The sequence below is a fragment of the Arvicola amphibius genome, chromosome 10 (genome assembly GCF_903992535.2).
Source record: "Arvicola amphibius chromosome 10, mArvAmp1.2, whole genome shotgun sequence".
Lineage (NCBI taxonomy): Eukaryota > Metazoa > Chordata > Mammalia > Rodentia > Cricetidae > Arvicola > Arvicola amphibius.
In genome coordinates this window covers 43,825,868-43,849,240 of record NC_052056.1, presented here as the reverse complement: position 1 = coordinate 43,849,240, position 23,373 = coordinate 43,825,868, and positions in this window count along the sequence as shown.

The window sequence follows — 23,373 nt, the reverse complement described above, 5'->3', positions numbered from 1 at the left end:
TTTCTTAACTTACCTATCTCCACATAAACAGAGACTGCTCTTTCATTCCAGGCTGTCCAGACATGAATAATCACACAGAAACTGTATTAATTACAACATTGTTTGACCAATAGCTTAGGCATTTCCTAGCTAGCTCTTATATCTTAAATCAACTCATTTCTATTAATCTGTATATCACCACGAGGCTGTGGCTTACTGGTAGTTTCTGGCATTTTTCTCTTTCGGCAGCTACATGGTGTCTCTTTGACTTCACCTACTCTCTCTACATATCTCTGTTTGAATTTCCCACCTGGCTTTACTCTGTTAAGCTATTGGCCAAAATAGCTTTATTCATTAGCCAATAAAAGCAATACATATATAGAAGGACATTCCACATCATCTCCACAGTCTGTATGGCTTGAGGTCTGATGCTGTGAATCAGATGTAGCAACATGGTACCTGGCTTGCCACATAGCATACTTTCTGTGTTTCTCGAGGGTCTATTGTTCCACAGGACTCAAGCTGATGTGGAAGGACATGCAGTGTGAGTTTCCTAAACTGAAAGTCCCTTACTCTTTCTTTGGAACTGTGATGATGGACAGGTTGCTGAGATGTCCTTCACTAGTGAATCTCCATGGAGGGAGGGCAGCTACTGGTGTAGGAGGGTCTTCTGACTATGTGTTATTTTCATTGGTTAAATAAAGAGACTGCCTTGGCCTTTTGATAGGGCAGAAAATTAGGTGGGCAGAGTGGACAGAACAGGATGCTGGGAAGAAGGCTGGCAGAGAGCTGCCCGCCATGAAGCTGCAAAGTCAAACATGCTAAATCTTTCCCAGTAAGCCATGGCCTCATGGTGACATACAGATTATTAGAAATGGGTTGAATCAAGATGTGAGAGTTAGCCAATAAGAGGCTGGAGCTAATGGGCCAGGCAGTATTTAAATGAATACAGTTTCTGTGTAATTATTTTGGGGCTAAGCTAGCCGGGCAGCGGGACACAGCCTGCTGCTTCTTCTACAACAAGCTACTGCCTGCTTCAGGTCTCATGCAGTCTGGACCGACTCTACAGTTCTTGGTGAGACTGACTATGACTGGGGAAGGAGATTTAGGGTGTTGAGAATGTCTTAATTTGGTTCAGCCTTTACTTTGAGTTTCCAGCAGCACCTGGCGCAGTGCTAAGGGATGGAGCCCTTACAGCACTTTCCATTATGGCCACACAGAACAGAATCTGATTTAGGCTCCATGCATCTAGCACAGAACTGGCTCCAGAATCTAGGCGTCCAGCCTTGAGCTGCCTGGTGGGGTTCGCTTACTGTCCCTGCTGGTACTGCTGCATGTACTCTATAAGAGTCTGTGTCGTTCCTGTATTTTTAGAGTATTCTTTCTTTATTCCCAATGGAGAATGTTAGTTGCCATCTAATAGTTACTTTACTGTTTCAAAGGTAAGATGGCAAAATGTTTGTAGAAGGAGTGGCGGGCTGCGTTCTGGCTGCCTGCCTAGCTTATGCCCCAAAATAACAACACACAAATTGTATTCATTTAAACACTGCCTGGCCCATTAGTTTCAGCCTCTTATTGGCTAATTCTCACATCACCCATATTTAGTAATCTGTATAGCACCACGAGGTGGTGGCTTACCGGGAAAGATCTTAACCTGCATCCATCTCAGAGAGGAGAGCTATGGCATCTGCCTGAGGTGGCTGCCTCATTGCCTTCTTTCCAGCATTCTGTTCTGTCTACTCCACCCACCTAATTTTCTGTCCTATTAAAGGGCCATGGCAGTTTCTTTATTAACCAATGAAAGTAACACATAGACAGATGACCCTCCTCCATCAAATGTTTATTCTAGGACTTAGGATAAATTGTGCATTTCACAATTTCCCTTACAACCAGGGCTATCTGGGTGTTGTGTAGAAATTTCCTCTCATATAAAACAATCAGTTTTCTAGTGAAGCCCTTAAGACTCAAAATATTCTTTTTGAGAGGGTGTCTCACCACACAGTTTTGGCTGTTCTGGAACTCACTATGTAAACCAGGCTGTCCTTGAACTCACAGAGTTCCATCTACCTCTGTCTCCCAAATGTTGGGATTAAAGGCAAGCACCACTGCTCCTGGCATAAAACTCAATACTCTATAGAGGGGTTCATTAAGACTCGGAAAGTAAATAGCCCAAAAGCTTCAGGGAGTCTGCAAAACTGACCAGATGCATTAGGTTTCTCCCTCTTCAGGTTTATCTAAGAGTAAGGACTACAGAGAGACTTTCCAACAGGCTGAACTGCCTGGAAGAGGCAGAAACCAGCAAAGCAGCATAGGAGAGGCAGAGACCAGCTGGGCTGCCTGGAAGAGGCTCAGACCAACTGAGCTAACTGCCTGGAAAAGACACTCTTCAATGGGTTGAGCTGCCTGTGTGCTGTGCAGTGTGCTCCAGATTGCCAGCTTTTGTGAGCTTGTCACCCATGCTAGCTTTTGGTGTTGCAGTATCTTTGAGTCATGTCTGCTCTGTGAATAACCCCGCTTCCATATTCTTGTAAGACACCCCAATACAATTCACTGGTTCACTAACGTGGATTTTTGTGGTATCCTAACTTCAGTTAGTTCTCTTTCCAGGATGGATAGACATCTGTTCGTGTCTCCTCAGGAATAGTGTCAGACAACACTGGTGAAGTGTAGGTGCAAGCTGTGAAGGAAGTTTTTCTAAAATCCTGAGCTTACCCCATTCTTACCCTTCCTTTATTCTGCCTGTATCACAGGGGCATGGACCCGACTCGAGCAGTGAAGTAATTCAGGAGGTAGAAGTCCCCACCAGGGGTAGTGCAGTGAGGCGGTAGAAAGAGTTGTGTTCCTCTGAGATGAACGCCAGTCTTAACCAGCTCCTGTGCTGTGTGAAAACTTCCTTCTCACAATTATTTCAGGTCTTCTGTTCTCACAGTTGTACTTAACCTAAGTTATGAAACCCATGTCTAATTATCACTGAGGCTTACTGATTTTACCTCAAAATATGTTTGACTAAAAGAGAAAATTGCAAAAAAAATCTAGTTTTACAGATCTTAATTGGCTTTTAATTGAGATTTAAAAATTGGGCAGCAGTCTGAGCCAAAAATGGTTTCGTATGCTCCACCCTGCCACATGGACAGATTATATTTATAAGCAAAGAAGAGGAAATGACATATGGAAAGTGGAAGTGAGGTACTGAGATAGTTTGATTGGTTAAAGTTTGTTAGCCTTATTTGAACCTCATTTGAACAGTTGGCTGCCTGTGGTTGGCTGAAGGCTGGCTACTTTGATTGGCTGAGTTTCAGTAATTGGTATAAGAATACCTTGCAGTCTGTTAACACACAAAGTTAGCTTATAGTTCATTATGTATGGAGAAATATTTAGGACAAATTTGTCTATAGAAACAGCTCTAGACCAAATGAAACTCACTTAACAGTCCCAATTGTGTCTCCTCTCCCCCACACATTATGATCCAGCCCTGGTTTAGACCCTTATCATCTTTGAAAGGATGGGAGTGTTTCCTAAGGCTGCTCAAATCTCCAGTTGTGTACCCTGCAAATTCATCCTCTGCTAAGTGAATAGTTAAACAAAACAAAACAAAACAAAACAAAAACACCCTCTCATCTTGCCATTCCTTTGCTTCCAATTCTTTCCCCAAAGTGCAGCTTTCTAGTTCATATCCTATGGATTCCTCGTGTTCATTACACTGCCCAGGCTGATGAAGTATCTTCTAATTTCCAGATTAATTTCTTCTTTTTCATATAATGAGTTTGCTATCTTTGTTTTGGAATGTGCTGTGTTGCTTCTGTTTTGGAAGCACGTTGCTGGTTATGTTTCAAAGATACAGATTGAGGTTTTGATCTATTAGTCCAGTTTTAAAAGATCATTTGGTTGCATAATATAAGCATCAAAAATTAAGAATAGGGAGCACAAGTTTAGGTATGCTAATTTGTTATTCATAATTTTATACTTGTACTATTGTATATATAATTTGTATGTACACTTAAAAACCGACTTTGAAAAGTAAAAAAAAATAAGTTGTTTAGTTTTATTTTTACTCTCATAGATGAATCTCTTTGATTAAGAACACTGGGTTTGGAAGGCCAGTTGTCTAGTCTATAATTTTCATCTTAGATGCTCCCAACTGAAACAAGATTGATATTTATATCCTTTTACTATATTACTATCTCTATAATAATACATTGTTATGTGTTTTTCTTTCTAGTTTGTAAGAAAATCTATCAGCATTGTGCATATCTAGTAATACATCTTATAAAATTACTGTTGCCTACTATTTGAATACTATTATTGTATATGTAACCATCAATTCAATCCATCCTTGTTGGATGTCCGTTATATATTAGTCTTGTTCTAGATCCTGAGGACTGAGCAGGAATTTACCAAAGTTCCTATCTTCACATAGCTTACATAGCAGGGAGGAACACAAAGGGTTAGCAAACAGAAAGCATAAATAAGCTGTTAGGTGTGATAAGTTCAGCGAATGAAAGCATTTTGTTGCTATTTTGAGGAAGCATTTGCTGTGTAGTTTTTCACACCCTGGAACTTACCATGTAGCCCTGGTTGGCTTCTAACTCAGGACAATCCTCCTAACTAAGCCTACTGAGTTCTAGGGTTATAGGGGTGAGTCATCAGACCCAGCAATGAAGGGAAATATTGAATTGATATAATTTGAAATAAATCTGAACTTAACAATGTGCATGTTAGCACAAATATGTTGATATATTAAATAGCAATGTAGCTCTGTGTGTATATCTAAACCTATACACATATATTGACTGCACACACACACACACACACACACACACACACACACACACACACACACACTTATCGAGTCTCTTCTTGGGAGCTGGGAATCCTTTCAAGTACAATAAACTTCTTGAAGGGGCAGGTTTATGAATAAGCATTTTTTCCTTCTCCTATTGCTTTACTCTTCTATTAGAAGACAGGGCTATTTTGTTTTGCAGTTGCCAACTCAAATCATTATTTGTTCAGTACTTTCTGTGCTCTGTTGCTTAAGAAATCCCTCTTATGTATCTCCTATACCTGCTCCTATCATTTTTGTGCTCAACTTAACCCAGCCTGCAAATCTTGTAGCATAATTAAAGGAAGTCCACAAGAGCCCATAATAAAGGATAATAAGTATTTATTGGGGAATACTCACAATAAGAGAACTGCTATGTTCCACTACTCTGTGGGCATTGGGAGCTGTGAATCAAACTCTGACCACCAACCAAGCAAAAGGGAAAGCATGCTTCCTGTGTGAACGTATAGTACCTCAGACCATGCCCTAATGGGCTAGTATCTGAGATGCTGAATGAACTCCAGCAACACCTTCTTCCTGAAATAGCACCAGCCTACTTATCTGGTTCATTTGTGATCTGAAGGTCCATCTTGTATTTTGTTTATAGCTGAAGAAGAACCTTCTTTTGAATATAAATTTTCTTTTGTTTTCCAACCTTCCTACAAAAATTCCATGAGTGATTTGGAATTGTTTTCCAGGATACACTTTCTCTCCCAAGCTTCCAGCAAAAACAAGTTACTTTTACCTCCTTCTCTTTCAGGGTCAGAAAAAGATGTCATTTTGTCTTTGCTTCCCTGTGTTCTTGTCCAGTCCACTCTCCCATGGTACCATCTTCACTAAGGTGCTTCAATTGGATTGTATTATTTTTTTCCTTCCTTATTATAAAATCTACTCAGTAAAGCAGTAACCTTTTCTACATACGACTCTGAAAACTGATTGTTAGTTATCTAAAAAATTATCTTTTTAGATAATTGTTTGTTGGGGGAGGGTTAATTTTATTGCTTGTGATTTAGTCATTTGCAAGATTTTATCATCCATGTGACTGAGATTTTATAATAAATGCCTTTGTCCTTAGCTCTTGACTTTAATTTCTTCAACTCTTTTTTTCTTATGAAATGGCTGTGTACTTAGACTCTTGATACCCGTTTTCCAGTTCTGATTCTTCCCTTCTTTGGATTTCATTCTCATAAATTGTTCTTTGTCTCTATTATTTTCACGCCTTCAACTTTTCTTCTAACTGTAAAGTCTAGCCCCATGTGTCTTCTTCTTCACCATTATAGTGCATAGTGGATGGTCTCAGTAATGTAGTACATAGTATTATAAAATCTGTGTTCTTGCCTCTGTACTTTATCTAATTGTCTTTACTGTTTTCCAACCAAGTGACCAGGCAGCTAGCCAGACAGCCAGCCAATCAACCAACCAACCAACTACTTTTAGCAGACATCTTCACCTTAAATATGCATTTTGCCATCCTCTACTTGTGTTATTTCCATTTTTTGAGTAGGAGGTATGTTCTTCTGCTCTGCTAAAACCTAGTTCTAAACTCTTGTTGTGGGATAATGCTCTTGTACACTGTAAAGATTTGTCACTCATGTTGGTTTAATAAAACACTGATTGGCCAATAACCAGGCAGGATGTATAGGTGGGGTGACCAGACTAGGAGAATTCTGGGAAGAAGACTCAGTCTGCAGCTTCAGTCAGACACAGGAAGCAAGATGAGAATGCTTCACTGAATAAGTCACCAAACCATGTGACTAAACACACATAAGAATTATGGATTAATTTAAGTTGTAAGAGATAGCTAGAAATATGTCTGAGCCATCAGTCAAACAGTATTGTAATTAATATAAGCCTCTGCGGATTTGGGGGGGACTGAATGGCTGCGGAACAAAGCAGAACAGAAACTTCTGCCTACAAACTCTTGCTTGACTCAGAATATTGTCACAATGTCACAGGGAAAGCACTGGCTTCTTCCTCAGCCTCATAGCGACTTAAGTTCTCTGTACTCCAGCTTTGTCATTGCTAACTTCCTCCCCAGCCCCGCAGCTACATGTTGAAGGTTCGTGTACCTTGGACTTTCACTGTCCATGGAAAAGCAAAACACTTCCCACAGTGTTGGTAGGAGAGCAAAGTAAACACATGTGCATCTTGTTCAGTGGAGGGACAAAGCAGATAGCAAATAAATATTAACATTATCATAGCTAGTGCCATGATAAGAATATCTACCCTGCTTCACACTTTGTGTGGACTGTCCAGCCCCTTTGGCCTTGTGGATGTTTCTGCTTATATATGCTCTATTATAAGCCATAGTCAAGCTTCTCTCCACTCTTGGGTAATAAATCTCACTACCTTTCTTCCTTTTGGGCCGCGCACAACTCTAGATTGCATCTGATTCCATTAATTTCCTTGTTCTTTGTAAAAAGATTCAGCTTTCTCAAATTTTGTAAGAAAGTTCCTCTCCCACTGCTTGCTCTTGTGGTTTTTTTTTTTTTTTTTTTTTTTTTTTTTTTTTTTTTTTTTTTTTTTTTTTTTTTTTGGCGGCGGCAGGGGGGGGGTGTATCTGTTTCCTCTTTAGATTAGATCATTCCTTGCTAGTTTTTTATTTCTACACTTTTTGACTTTTGAATTTTCTGATCCTCTTCAGGGCTACTGCTCTTACCTCTCAAATGATTTCTTTACCCAACTATCCCCAATGCCTAATCCTAGGTTCCTAGCACTCATTTTAATCTGCCTGCCTCTGTTAGTCAAATTTTTGTTGCTATGAAAAATCACCAACAAGAAACTGACTTAAGGAGACTGGAGAGATGGATCATCAGTTAAGACATTAAGATCTCCTCCCATTCTTGCAAAGAACCCAAGTTCAATTCACAGTACTCATATCAGGAGGCTCACAACTGCTTGAATCTCCAGCTCCTGGGGATCTAACTGCTGCATCTGCACTTGCAATGCATAGTCACACTTATACACAGAACTGGAGGTAAAAATAAGATCTTTTTTGAAATTAAACAACCAACTTAAGGAAGAAAATTAGTTTTGGCTCAAGACGTCAGAGATTTTTGTTCTCCATTGCTATGAGTCTGCAGCAACATAATACGGCAGCAGGAGCACATGATAGAGGAAGCCTATTACCTAATAGAAACCAGATGGAGAGGAACATAGGAGAAAGGAGATGGGAGAATAAGAGAGGCTCAGGAGAGGGTATATCCTTCCAGGCTTGTACAAAATAACACTTCATCCAATTTGGCCCCGTTTCCTAGTATCACATTTAGCTATGAGCTTATCAATGGGTTAAATCATTAATTAAGTTAGCAATATACAATTCAATCATTAATCAATAATGCCACCAGCTAGTAGCAGGTCTTCGACCCATGAACCTTTGGGAACATTTCATAATGTTGTTTCTCTGACCTTCAAAGGCCTATGTCTATTTTATGACACAAACTATGCTCAGTCTATGACCCCCAAATATCTGAATCTCAGCAGTTCTAGCATTGCTTAAGAATCCAAGTTCAAAGTCTCTTCTGAGATTCAAGGAAACCTCATAGCTTTGAGACTCTACACATACACAGACACCTAACTACCTCCCACCCTAAAACTTTATCCAAAATACAATTAAATAGAACTATTCCCAATTAAAGGAAAGGAAAATAGCAAAAAGAATTGAGTTGAAAGATGACCAACACCCAGCATTAAATCTAGTAGCTTCATTTTTTGTATCCAGGGCACGTAGTCATGTGTTATGAGCTCCGTAAGAATGAGAAAGCCCGACACTTACAGCTTTGCCACCTTCTTTCTGCATATCTTTTCTCCTTGACTTTCACTGGCTGCCAGTTCTAAAAGCTCCAAATCACATGATGTGTTTAAAGTCACAGCAATAACCCTACTTTTCAGTATAATTTTCTATGTTAGTTTTGTGTCTTTGTGATAGAATACTTATGAGCATCAATTTAAAAGAAAGAAAGATTTATTTGGGTCCATATATATTCAGAAGTCTCAGTCCATGGTCACCATGGGCCCACCATTGCTGATTGCTTCATTGGTGTGGGCTTTTGTGGAGGAGAATTTTATGGTGGTGGGAACATGAGACGAAAGAGGCTGCTGATGCCATGGCTTTCTTGAAGACGGAAGAGAGAGACAGGAACAGAGACTGAAAAGAGTAGGAATATAAAACAGCTGAGGACACAACACACCATTTAAAGGCAAGCTCCCTGTGACTTGCATTGAATTCCCCCTTTTTATTGTCCATCCAAGTGTGAACTCAGTTCATGATCCAACCTCCTCTCTATGGAGCCATCAGTTAGAGAGTAAACCTTCATACTTAAGCTTGTGGAAGACGCCTTAAAAATATTCAAATCAAAATAATGCCTTGGATTGATTTTAATATTTTTAAAAGTAAACTTTGCTTTATTTATTTATTGGTTTTTCGAGACAGGGTTTCTCTGTGTAACAGACCTAGCTATCCTGGAACTCATTCTATAGACCAGGTTGGCCTCAAACTCATAGAGATCCACCTGCCTCTGTCTTCCAAGTGCTGGGATTAAAGGCGTGCACCACCACTGCCTGGCTATATTTTGCATTTCTTTTTCTTAATAATTTGTTTTGAAAAGGTGTCATTTGTTCTTCAAGATAATCTTTTAATTGTTTTAAAGAACTTGCTCCATAGCTAATCAATTGTTAAGTCCCATTAGTTCTACCTGTCACGAGTTTGCATTTCTTTAAAAACTGTTCAACATTTTACTTTAGATGCCTTAGATACTCCTCAGATACACATTGTGAGGGTTGGAGAGTTGACTCAGCACTTAGAAAGGCTTGTTGCTCCATAAGAAGACTCAAGTTTGTAACTCCAGTTCCAGAATATCTGGTGACCTCTTCAGCCTCCATGGACTGCTTGCTTACCCTAAATATACATCATTTAAAAAATTTATAAAGTGAAATATATCACTTGATGACTTCTCATCCCCTACCTACTTTCCAATTCACAATCGTTACAGTTAGCAATTTCCCCACTCGAGAGTTCTTGTTGCTTCCCCCTGCCTCTCAGCATCACAGGTTAATAGGGTCCTAACTTACTTATCGCTATTTTATTTATTGTGCTTTCCTCCGCTATTTTATTTATTGTGCTTTCCTCGTAATGACCTGCATTTTAACTAGGCTGGAATACTTGCCATTCCCAAAACATGCTTTACACCTTCTGGTTTATTTAATGTATTGTGATGTCCCTTTGATGCTTTCCTGTGTTGCCTGTCTTGAAATCCTACTGTTTTAAGCCTTATCTAATCTTACTGCTTCCCTGTTATCATTTCTGTTATTTATCTTTACCTCTCCCAACTTTAAGAAACTTCTATTCAAATAAGAAGTTTGATTTAGCAAAGCCAGAACAAATTATCAGTTGTTCAACTTTTTTTGTGTGTAAGTACAGTCAATCACCATATAGGCCTTCAATAGCGAAATCATAAAAACAGGCTATATTAACAAAAATCTGAATGGCTGGCCAAGCGTGGACAGCAGTAATGGCACAACAGGGAGAGGGCATATTTAGAGCTTATTTCCCACAGGGATTGTCATGGAAACAAAAATTTAAAAGTAATATAACTGTAACTTGAGTTGGTAAGCTGTGGGGATTGAGTTCGGCATTATAGTCATTTCCTGGACATTCTAACTTCTTTTTCTGTGCCATGAGAAGGTGTTCTGACAAAAGCAACTGTATCCTGTCTCACAAAAGAAGACACAGGGAAGTCAAGATATCTAGAGCTTCTGACAGCTGGCTCATTACATCTGCAGTCAAGAAGCAGAGACCAATGAAAGCACGCTGGTGATCAGTCCCCTTCTCTGTTCTATACAGTCCTGGATTCCAGCCAGGGAATGGTGTCACCACAGTTGGTCACCTTAGTTAGCCATAATCAACAAGACAGTGTTCTTCAGGCTTCTCCAAAGGCTTGCCTCCTAAACAATTCCAGAGTCCGTTAAGTTGACATGTAACATTACACGGGGTAAGCTACAAATAACAAACCTTTGAGGTCTGTGGTAGAAATATACATATACCAAATAACCCCATTTCATTGTTTGGCCTTTGATGAATTTGGTAATGTGTGTGTGTGTTATGTATCTGTTCCCTTGTTATTCTTTTTTTCAAGTGTTATCTCTTTAGAAAGTCTCCCCACCCACTTACTCCTAAGTAGCATGTGCCTGCCATATCACTAACGCTTCTTTAACTTCATCTTCATAGTGTTTCCAGGATTAACCTGCATTGATGCATGATGATAGTGCATGCATAAATATTGGCTAAATGAATTAAAATGTCAAAAGTATTTTATTCTTCTCTGACATGTTTGCTATAAAACCCAGTTGATTGGTAGTTCTTTGATTTTAGACATGTTTCTGCTCATCTCAGACATATGATTTTAAATCATTCTATTCTTGTCCACAGAACTTTACTGATAGATGCACCAATCTACTATTTTTCTTAACCTTTTCCTGACTTATATCCTGCCTATTTGATAGGATAATATGGCTTAAAATTCCCCAGAAATGAAAATGGATTGTAACTCAGGCTTTTGTTGCTTATTCTTTCTTTTAATTCATGGTCATTCTTGTTCCAAGCTGGTCCTCGTTGACCTACTCAGAATCATTACTGGGAACCAGAAGATGGTTCGTAATTGAATTGGTATCTCTGCTGTCACCATCAATTTGTGCAGGAAAAAAGGCTGAGGAAACACAAAGGCAGAACCTATAATTGAATTTGGTTACTCCAAAGGTAAAGCACAGTAGCAATTTTCAGAGAGTGTGGCAGGTCAGTTGGGGAATGGGGCAGGGATGAGTGAGATAGATTATCCCCTAAGTTGGGAAGAGGAGTATAAAAGCTGAACAGATGGACTTTAGATAACTGAGTGTTCAGAAGTCCCTAGCACTGTAACTTCCTCAAGGTCAACTGTTCTCTCTAGATATTCAAGTACAATGAACCGTGAATTAAGAAACAAGGTGATCAAGAGTAGCGGGTTCTAGTTCTAATTTCTCCAAGCATTAGCTAATAACAAAATTATTTAATTCCCTTAGACCACAGTTACCTTAGTCTTAAGATTGGGACAGCAATGAAATCCCTTTGTCTCAAGGCATTAACAGGACCAAACCATGTATCTTTGTGTATAGTGTGTCATTGTATGAGATATTTATAAATTAATCCTGTTATTATTCTATGATCAAAGCCTCATCCCAGCAATGACTAATTATCTTAGTTAGCTTCTTTATTCAGTGCAAAAAGCACAGCACATTCCTTTTATATCAAGGGTCAAGTTTTTAATTACATTCTCAGTGTTGATTCTTCCATTCTCCTCTGTACTCATTCTCCATTACACTCAAATGACAGATGCTCACTCAAAGTCAGGGAAAAATGACCCCCAAATAATGTAGGTGGGTCTTCTATTTATTTGTTGCTTTTATTGGTTAATTAATAAAGAAATCTGCTTGGCCTGATAGGTCAGAACATAGGTAGGCGGGGAAGACAGAACAGAATGCTGGGAGGAAGAAGGCAGTGAGGCAGTTGCCATGAAGCTCCAGCCCAAGATGGACATAGGTTAGAATCTTCCTGGTAAGCCACCACCTTGTGGTGATACACAGATTACTAGATATGGGTTAAAGCAAGATATGAGAGTTAGCCAAGAAGTGGCTAGATATAATGGGCCAGGCAGTGTTTAAATGAATACAGTTTGTATGTTGTTATTTCAGGTGTAAAGTTAGCCATGCGGGAGCTAGGCAGGATGAAAAGCAGGCCTGCCCGCATCCTCACTACACTTGATGAAGGGTGATCTTATCTGGTACTTAGATACCCTAAGTCACCAGAAGTCCCAGTCCACAATAGATTTAATGTGTTTCTGCTAAAGTAACCTAAAGTGAGTAAGATCATATGGCCTAAAGTGAACAAGATCACATGGCCAAATCATATAACAAGATCAAATAGCACTCCATTGTTTCTGATCAGGTGCAGAGTCCTGTCTGTGTTCTAAGCAGGGATATCCTCACCAAGTATTAGTAAATAAAACAGAAATATCTAGGTTGTACTTGGGAATACTTCTGAATCTGAACTTGTTTGAGCAGAAATGGCAGACACCTTTGACACTACTACATGAGATTTCAAAACGATGTGGGCTAGCGTGAATCACGCTTTGGATTCCACTAACCTGACCTAATGTGAATGCTATTTCCTGAACACTTTACTACTCTCTGTTTCTTAGTTTACATTTAGCAAAGATGTTTTCTTTAGTATTATTTTGTTTTGATTTTTTTGAAAGAATCACATTGTTCTTTCTTCTGTTTTTCCCTCCAATCTCTGTCATGTACCTCCTTTGCTCTTTCTCATAGTCATACATAGCCATAGTCATAGATAGTCATAGATACAAATACATGCGTGTGTACATATATATGATCTGTATGTCTATATATATGCTTATATGTATATTCATGTATATATTATATGTGCATATAATTTGTATGAATGTTATTAAATATGTAAATAAAACAAGATTTATCCATAAAAAAAAAAAAAAAAAAAAAAAGCACAGCACAGAGAATTGTCTATCTCACATTATATTTATTTAGCTTTCAACCTCTTTATAAATATGCGTTATCATGGCTGAGAACTTACCAACCCAAAGCCAGGAAAATGAAAGTGACACCTGATAAGAGTCCTTATATTTTAGCATTTAACTAGCCAAAGAGAAGGATGATGTTTGCTTTGATAATGTTATATAAATGTTATTTGTTTGTTCTGTTTTCTGCACTCTGATTTTCATGGCACTATTCATTTTAAATATTAATTCTAAGGGGATCACATGACTAGAGAGTATACCCTCATAGATAAGATCTCCACTCTTCTCTTTTCTACCCAGAAATTTTCTTTCCAGTATTTTTGTTTCTCCATATCTTGCTTTATTTTAGGATATTCCAAAATCCTTTTAATACTTTAATCCTGGTCTCAGTCACTTAACTGAAATTCTGAATTGGGTAATACTTATTCCTTTCAAATAATCTCTTAAACAGTTGGAAGGTTAACTGTGCCTACAGGCTTTAGCTCATTTCCTTTTGTGTCATTTATTTCTTACTCTCAGAAATATTCATAACTAGAAAATAAAAATTTGAGATTCTAATGAGAGTCTAAAATCTACTTTTTAAGGATAATGTTGTCTTAGTTTCTTCCTTGTTGCCATGATAAGATACGATGGCCAAGGCAACTTATAAAAGAAAACATTGAATTGGAGCTGGCTCACAGTTTCAGAGGGTGGGGCTATGGTTATCATGGTAGGGAGCATTGCAGAAGGAAGGTAGTCATGGTGCTTAAGAAGTAGCTGAGAGTTTACATTTGAGCTATAGGCTCAAGGCAGAGAAAGAGAGTCTGAGAATGGGGTGAGCTTTCGAAGCTCCATACCCACTCCTAAGGACACACCTCTTCCAACAAGAACTCATCTTCCAATCCTTCAAAAACAGTTCCACCAACTAGGAACCAAACATTCAAATATATGAGACTATGGGGACCATTCTCATTCAAACCAACTCATGGTCATCGTGTAACACACAGCACTTAATCTTCTGATTTACACCTCTGTCTCAGAGTAGTTATCAGTAGCATTCCAGTTTTCCCACAAAGATGTTTTAATTTGGATAATACATAGCAGGACCACCTTATTAAAGACAATATTTCCAAAGTACCTTCTAGCTCTCAAAACTGTGCTGTTAGAGCAAGAAGTGACTTTGGAGTTGCTTGAACCTTTCACATGGACACTGAAGGACAGCTGTAATGGTTCTGATCAACCAGACATGTTAGTGTTGCCAGACTGACCCTGTAAACTTAATGAGCCAAATTATGTCTCTACTTTTGAGCATTTAGTTCTAAAAGTGTAACATTAACCTAGAATCTAAATATCTACTCTTTCTTTAGTTGATTAATGTTATTTTCTAATTATAGAATTATATATAATCTTAAAAAATTAAAATACTATGAACTCTATTATATAAAGGTAAAAACTGCCCCCATAAGTATAAAATACAGGTTAAAACAATTATTCAACATACTTACTATATATTTAGGACTTCATTAACTACTTTTTTATGTGTATATGTACACCAAGGATCTGTGGTAGTTTGAATGTAATTAGACCCCATTATCTCATAGGGAGTGGCACTGTTAGGAGGTGTGGGTTTTTTGGAGTAGGTTTGGCCTTGTTGGAGGAAGCATGTCACTGTGGGGGTGGGCTTGGAGATTTCCAGTGCTCAGGATACTGCCCAGTGCCTCAGTCAACTTCTTGTTGCCTGCAATCCAAGATGTAGCCCCACTATGTCTACCTGCACACCACTATGCTCCTTATTGTGAGGATAAGGGACTGAACCTCTGAAACTGTAAGCAAGCCACCCCAATTAAATGTTTTCTTTATAAGAATTCCTGAGGTCATGGTAGCTCTTTACAGCCATAAAAGCCCTAAAACAAGATTTAAAGAGGGTTGACTCCAGGCATTGGTGGCACACACCTTTAATCCCAGCACTTGGGCAGAAGAGCAGGTGGATCTCTGTGAGCTTGCCACCAGTCTGGTCTACAGAGTAAATTCCAGAACAGTCAAGGCTACACAGAGAAACTCTGTCTTGAAAAACAAAAACAAAAAACAAGAACAAGAGTTGCCTTACAGAAAAGTTCCGCAATCTTTCTAAAAGTAACAGGAGTCGTTCTTCATGGTCCAGAGGCAGAGGGTCCTTTACATTGATTCTTTTTCTGGAAATCTATTCTATTTAGTAGTACATGAAATGGAAATAATGCGAGGACAGCTTTGCTTCCCCTATTTGTTGCTCTCTGTCTTTTCATTGGAATCTGTCAGTTGATTGTACATTGTTTTTTATTTTGACCAATTCAACATGTTGGGAATTACCTGATAGTTGTACTGTGCCTCTTGGACTGGAACACTAATGGTACTCTCTGGCTTGGATGGCTGTATTTAATTGCATTATATGTTTGAACAGATCAATGGTGACAAGAGGCAGATGCCCTGAGAGTCCTCATTTTTCAGGTTGAGCTGGAGTAGTGGACAAACTCTCCGTTATGCAGTGAATCTGGTTTGGAAACCTAGAGAACAGGTCTACAATGGAACTTTGGGATTTCTGCTACAAGGACACCAATGCCATCAAGCTAATTAAGAATTATGAGTCCTAAGTTTATATATTTAGCTTTTCCTAATCATTAATGTGATAGAACGGAAACAGATAAAGCAGGAAAAATGAACATAATAGTGCTATCATATTTGTTTCAATTCCTGCAGGAAGACTTCTGAAGTTCATGGAAGCGTTATAAAGTATGTAAAAGGCTGCTCAAATGCTAGATATACTTAAGTTTATTATACCTTATTTGTAGCATTTACATAGATATGGATATTCAGGTTTTGTATCCTGCCTAAATCAAATGAGATTTACCATAGTTTATGTCACTTGGCATGACTGGGCCCATATAATTCCAGTGTACCTTACCAGATTAAAACACCCTGGAGCGAAGCATTTTAATCCAGGTTGTTTCCATTATGATCAGATATACATTTGATCTAATGTAAAAAATGTCTCCCCAGCTTAATAATCAAATGATACCCTTTAATTCTTTATCAAACAATTTGGATGCAAATTGTCTCCAAATTGTTTCTCACCTTAAAAGTAGGCTTCTTGATAATTCTCTACTACCTCTCTCTCATCTTCTATTTTCTGATTTTTCTCATTTCGAATGCTGATACATTCTCACAGGGTGCCTGGCCTCTGCTCCCTCTGCTGTGTTTTAAGCTCATCTGTGTTCCAATCTTTACTTTCAGGGCCCACTGCTAATTCTCCTCTGCCATTATCTTTTGAGCTCCTCAGAGCTGGGTTATCAATCCTAACAATAAAAAAAATACTTTTTATACATAGCACATTTCTGGAAATATCACAGAAATCAAAATAACAAGGTTGATGACATTTTTCTGATTATTCAGTTCTTTCTTGAATTTGATATCCTGTTTAATGAGAGCAGCAATAGCAGCAACAGCGGAAGGTAGAGGTGTCAGCTAACAAAAAGATCCCAGTGCATAGGATTACCTCAGCTCTCCTAGCCATTCTGCTAATCAAATCGGTGATGCAATCTTCAGTTTTTCCCAGAAGGCCCCTGTCTCCATAATGACACAGAATACATTTGGTGCTCCTTACCATGCCCTAGATCCCTGACCCCTTATCCCTTTAAACAGTCACTGCGGCTAAAAAGAACCCCAATGACCTAGTGGCATTTAGCTTCAGCTGAGTAGCCCCCCACCTCCGCTTACTTGCCATTGAATTGCAAATCGGGGCCTGCCTCAATGAAAGCACTTCAATTTCTCATCTGCATCTTCTCTCCCCTCCCCCTCAGGGACAGCGCAACCCCTAAGGAAATACAGCCAGCCTCAGCGAGGCTGCGCCTCTGATCAGATTAACTCCATATTTAATGAGACGTGTGCAGAGCAAGCAGCTGCACTCCATCCCCTTGCACTCAGCGACAGACCAAATGGGTCTGGAAGGCCCATATTTGGAAGAGTTGGGACTATGTGTGGAACTTCGGCAACCATTTCTATGGCCTGAAGGAATCTTCGCAGATTTTGGTGGATTAGGCTCAAAACCTAAGACAACACCTGAGCATTCTCATGTATGGGAGATGGCAAAGTTAGGGATTTGCAAACTTTAGGATTAAGTATTAGCACTAACAAAACATTTCTTTGGACATAAGGTTATAAACCTTACGTCTTTTAGGACTTCTGGCTTCCTTTCCTAACATGCAAAGAGCAAGAATAAATCAAGACAATACTTTTTAAAAAAGTATTGATTTACTTGATTTCGTGTGTGTGAGGGCTTGCCTACAAGTCTGTATGTGCACTCTGTGCACGCCTGGTGCCTGGGGAAGCCCGAGGTAGGTTGTACCCATGTATAGTTGCTAGGATCTGGACCTGTCTTCTGTAAGAACAGCAAATGCCCTTAACCTCTGAACTCTCTAACACTAAGACAAGCTAATTGTGAAAGACTGTTCACACTCCCTTGGGATTCCTAGGAACTGGAAGACTTCAGTGGAACAAGATACCTCAGGAGGAGACCACAGCACTGGCTACATTCATTGACTTCTTCATGTCTTTGGCAAATGTTCAAAGGGCGCTCACTAGATGTAGGCACTCTGGTGAGTAAAGACAGTGGCTGACTGCAAAGAACTCATCCAAATGGGAAGATAATGACCCATCATAATCCACTGTGGTCACAGTGTAATCAAGATCCATCCATACAAAGCTTTATGGGTTTGCAAAGTAGAGACTAGAAGGTCTATTTCAGGAAAAAGATCGCCATGCTCTGTGAACAGGCTAAAAACAGCAAATAGCTCCACTCAATCATTCTGAATCTCATTGCTAATTGTCCTGGCTTTTGCTTGCTCTGTATCTTAACAAAGGATCTGAACTAGGATATTTTCTTCCAACTGTAAGGTAGATAATTTATAGAAATTATTTGAAATACTTACTGCTTGTTTTGTTGACTTTGTTTTTGTTCTTTGAGAGGGGTTTCTTTGGGTAATAGTCTGGAACTTGCTTTGTAGACCAGGCTAGCCTGGAACTCACAGAAAGCCATCTGCGTCTGCCTCCTGAGTACTAGGATTACAGGTGTGTGCCACCACTGCCAGGCTTTATTTTACTGTCTACAATAGAATCCCCAAATCAGAGTCTGTAGAATCTGCATTGAGATATTTTTCAATCCAAGTATGTTATCAAAAGTGTAATTGGACTCAGTCAAACCAATGTATCTAGTTATATATCTTAATGAAGAAAAGGAAACCAACACTATTTTAAAAAAATTAAATGCACACATGCTTTTGAAGAGAAGCCAAAAGTCAAGGTAGCCTTCAACTCTGCTGATAGTAAGAGAGCTCTGTATTCATCCTCAGGTATGGTCCTAGGCCTCGATTGAAGGCGTAAGTCACAAACAATCCCACACCAGTTTGGAGTTATGATTAATAGAATGGTTATTTAGTTAAAGGGGAAAAAACTTATACAGGTCACCGTCCCAGCTAACAGCCCTCTGCGCAATCAGGAAGGGAGCCTAGTCGCTGGAAGCAGAGCCAGAAGCCAGAGAGCGAGTGGAGGGAAGTGGCCGCATTTTTAAAAAGAGAGACCATGCCCCTATTGGCTGAAGGAGCGGAAGGAGCTCCTGCAACACCTCCCCCTTTAGTTTAAGTAAGAGAGTTCTAAACCTACTATGAAATTATATACAATAAGTACAAATATCCTATTCCAACTAGCTTAAGTCTTATATAATAAATAACTTGGCCAAGTCATGAGAGGAAAGTAACTACATTTATATAGTCTTCAACCCCATCGAAGATCTGAGAAGGGAGATAATGTTACCTGAGTAATTAGGAAGTGCAATTAAACAACTTCCAGAACATGCAACAAATCACAGAGACAACTAGCTACCTGGGCAATCACCCAAGGTGACGTTTACAGCATTGAAGCAACCAACTTTGGCTAAGGCCTAACATACCATTTTCATCTATTCGATTCCATTGGTTTTCAAAGGCAAGATACTTTTCAAAACTATCTTACCCTGTCTTGGCAGGATATGACAGTCCTGTTTTATCCATTTATGGATACTCTGTATCTCTGTCAGTGGTTGAGGTATGGGCATTTCTTTGCCCAAAGGCCAGTTCTGCCAAGAAGAAAGGCTCCACGTGGAGTGTCTTTGGTGTTCAACATTCTCTCGGGAATAGATCGGTGTTGCCAGGAGCAATTGTGTCTCACTACCATGGAACTCTGAGTTAAATTAAAGGCCATTTTCTACAGCTCTTTGAAGAGGTTGAAGATTATCTATCTATACTGAGTATAATCTCTATGTATCGAACGAACCTGATTAGTCTAATTACAAATGACAAACATAGATGACTATTAATCTATATAATTCTCAATACCTATCTAACTTAAAGACTAAGACAATAGACAACTGTGCAACAAATGAGGACAATATGACCTCCAAATATAAACAATGCACAAATATACAATGCAATATGGTAAATATATATCAATACATAAACAATACATAAGTATCTTAATCAGAGGTAGAAATGTACACTGCAATATGGTAAATATATACTATATATATATATCAATACAATATATATCAATACATAAAAATGTTTTAAACAGAGGTAGAAACATGCATGCATACAACAGTCAATATAATTTAACTCTGTATCAATATACAACAATCAATACCAATATTTGTCTAAAAACAGTAACTCACAATTACAAATCTATTATCCCATCATCCAATTATCCCTCTTTTTTAAAAGATCCCTGAGCTTATAAAATTCCTCCCCTAACCCCCCAACCCTCAAAAGTATACTAATTATAATCAACCCTTAAATGATGTCCCTAAACCCAAGGACAAACTTTATGGGGAGAGAGGACGTCGTCCTCTAGAATTACTTCCAGCTGTCATGGGGGCGATGTCTTTCTGGGGGATCCTGTGAAAGTAAAATGGGCCAGGCAGTTTCTTTATTAGCCAATGAAATCAACTCAAACAGAAGACTCTCCCACATCACTCGATATTATCCCAGATAATGTGATTGTACAATAGAGAAAGAATATTTCATTAGCCAAGATACCTGGGAATTGGTTTCTGCTCTGGTGTTAACTAACAAAGTTAGTTAGCTAAACTGTTTAAACTGAGAATATTTTCTGTTAAGTGAAGTAGCTGGGTGACATATTCCCTAAGTTTGCTTTCAGCTCCAAAAATCTTTGAACCTCTGTAAGTCACCCCAAGGGTTGAATGTGGTTGACAAGAGAAGTTAAGGTATCAAAATAAGTATGAGGGTGTGTCCTGGGGTGACTTCTCTGGGCAGCTGCCTCCGCAAGAGGAATTATCAAGCAGATTATTTATGAGGGAAGATTCCAGACACTGGAACCTAAGCACAGGAAGGCAATGAAGCAGGAATAATCAGAAGACAATTCAATCTATGACTGCATCAACAGATCTTTCCAAGCAGATCTGAGTTGGGAGAGCGGGCAGAGTCCGGGTGCCATCACTGGATCCATACAGGCTGTGATGAGTGGCTTTCTTTAGCTAAAGTGATACCCAAAGGAGGCTGACAGTGAGGACTTTCTATCAGTTGAACTCACTGATAGTTGAAAGAGGGAGTCTTTCAGTCCTGAGGGGGGTGTGAGTGTCCACTTATAGGGGTCTATGCATTTTTGCTCACTTGTGAGTACTAGAGGAACATATGTGAACACACTTAATGCCTTTCCATGTTCAGTAAAAGCTAGTCTATGCATTCTTCCATACATCCTTCTGCACCCGCTCCACTCGTCTTTCCTTTTATTACCTTTGTTTTCTCTTCAAAGGTCATAGAACTGAGTTGTCGTCTCTCTTACAAAGCACAAAAAGTCCTTTAAAGTAGGTTGGATTTATTAATCCCCCTCCCAACCAGAAGCTATTGTTAAACTCTGATTATTTACCAACAATAATAAACAATAATCGAATATTGCTGTGCAGTTTACAGTGTCTTTAAATATTTACCCATCGTAACTAGCTTGTACTTTATAATATAAATACAGATATGGGAACCAGAAAGCCAGTCATTTGCCTGAAGTCACAGAGGCACCAGGATGAAATGATGAACATCAGACTTTGAAACCAGTCCTTTTGATTTCTGGTCCAGAATTGGTCCTGTTGTGTCAAGCCAGCAGGAACTCGAGGGCAATCAATGACTTACAAAACCCAGGCATTGAGTAGTTGGTTTTGTTAGAGCAGAACACTGACTTGCTGGGTCTGGGAGCCCCTGGAGGTTCTCAGAGTGTTTCAGACCCCAACAGCTCACATAATCCTATGTACTGACTATCAATGGACACATTGGACTTTTAATGTTATACATAGAATCTTTTACAGAGACTTCTGGGGGATTTATAGGCAAAGGAAAGAAAATTCCCAGTAAAAGAATGCAATGTATCAGTGTTCTGTAGGTCACTTCTTCTTACACATTAATTTGCATTTTTATCTCTTAGAGAGCTCTTTAAGATGACAAATGATTCAGCAAGCCTGGGGTGGGTGCTGAGAACTGTCAGTTTCATTAAGAGGCCAAGTGATGTTGATCCTGTGTTCTCACGAATGGGTTCCCACTGCTTTCATGAGAGAAACCCTTAATCTTTCAAAAAGAACACAGATTATTCCCAGCTTTGAAGGCTGGTCGGAGTCAGCAACCTGAAACAAATTAGTTGGAAGAAATAGGTCACTGTGTAGTGACTGTTTCTCACCTCTTCTTCCTTTTCCCAACTTTCACTCTTTGTACATAAGGAAGAAATATGACCAGACAGGGAGGAAGGGGAGTAGAATAAGATAGGAAGAAAGCTTGCTAGGCAACGGCTTTGTGTTTGGTCAGAACAAACCATGCTGTGGGTTTATGTGGTGCTAGTCATACACGGTACACATTGGTTTGGAACCCATTCTTACTTTTAGCAGGGTCAATATTATCCATTTTGCAAGTGGGAGGAACTCAGATGAAACCTGCAGATACCAGACAGAAAGATGTGGCAGAGCATCACCCAGGAGAAAGGGAACCCTTGGGGTCAGAAGCAAGCCCAGAGGAAAGCCGTACGGTCCTGTTAACCAGCTCCTACTAATGGACAGTGGCTGGGTATTTACACATCCCAGCCATCCCCAGGGTACCACTTTCCTCCTTGATGGTGTCTGTACTGTAGCATGTGGCTTCATTTCCTGGCTTCTCCGGTTAGTGGAGGGGGTGGCTGGAAACATGATTTTTCTGAAGTATTTTCCCTGCTAAAACATTCAAACTGCTTTCTCCTATGGGTAAGGGAGTATTTCCTGAGTTTGCGGTATGGTTTCTTTGAGCTGTAGAAGGAGGGGGCAGGGAACCAGTCAAGAATGTTCTTGAGAGGAACGGGAGGCAGGGTGGGGGAGGGATCCTTTTTCCTACACAGCATGCTCTTTGAATGCAATGCAAAGAAATATGAAAACCAGGGCCTGCTCTCGCGGTGATGGAATACACATGAGTTGAATACCTTAAATGGGTAGGATCAAAGCCTTGTGGGGTTCTCTGTTCAGGGGAAGCGGCCCTGTCCTGCCAGTTATCTCTGTTGTCTCTGTTCTGGTCTCCAGGTGGTAGAGTTGGCTTGGGCAGCATGGATGCTGACAGCCATTGTCTGTGTTCTCGTGTGTGTGTGTGTGTGTGTGTGTGTGTGTGTGTGTGTGTAGCAGTGGAAGAGACTTTTTTGAGACCACGTGTCTCTGGAGGCTTTGGGGAAGAATTGAGTTCAGGCTCTGGCGCCAGCTTTCCAGAGGGAAATCAGAAGCTGAGTAATTAGACTGCTCCCCCCTCAGGCAAATGGGGAAGGAGTTTGCTTTACCTTTATGCCAGCCTGCAGTGATGAAAACCAGGAGGGAGCGGCAGGATCCACCTGCCAGCCCAGCCCACAACTCCCCAGTGAGAAGCGGCCATCTGACTCTGCCACAGACGCTGTTGACTTCAGCATCCGGGTTCTTTTTCATGAATTTTCCCCCCACTTGTT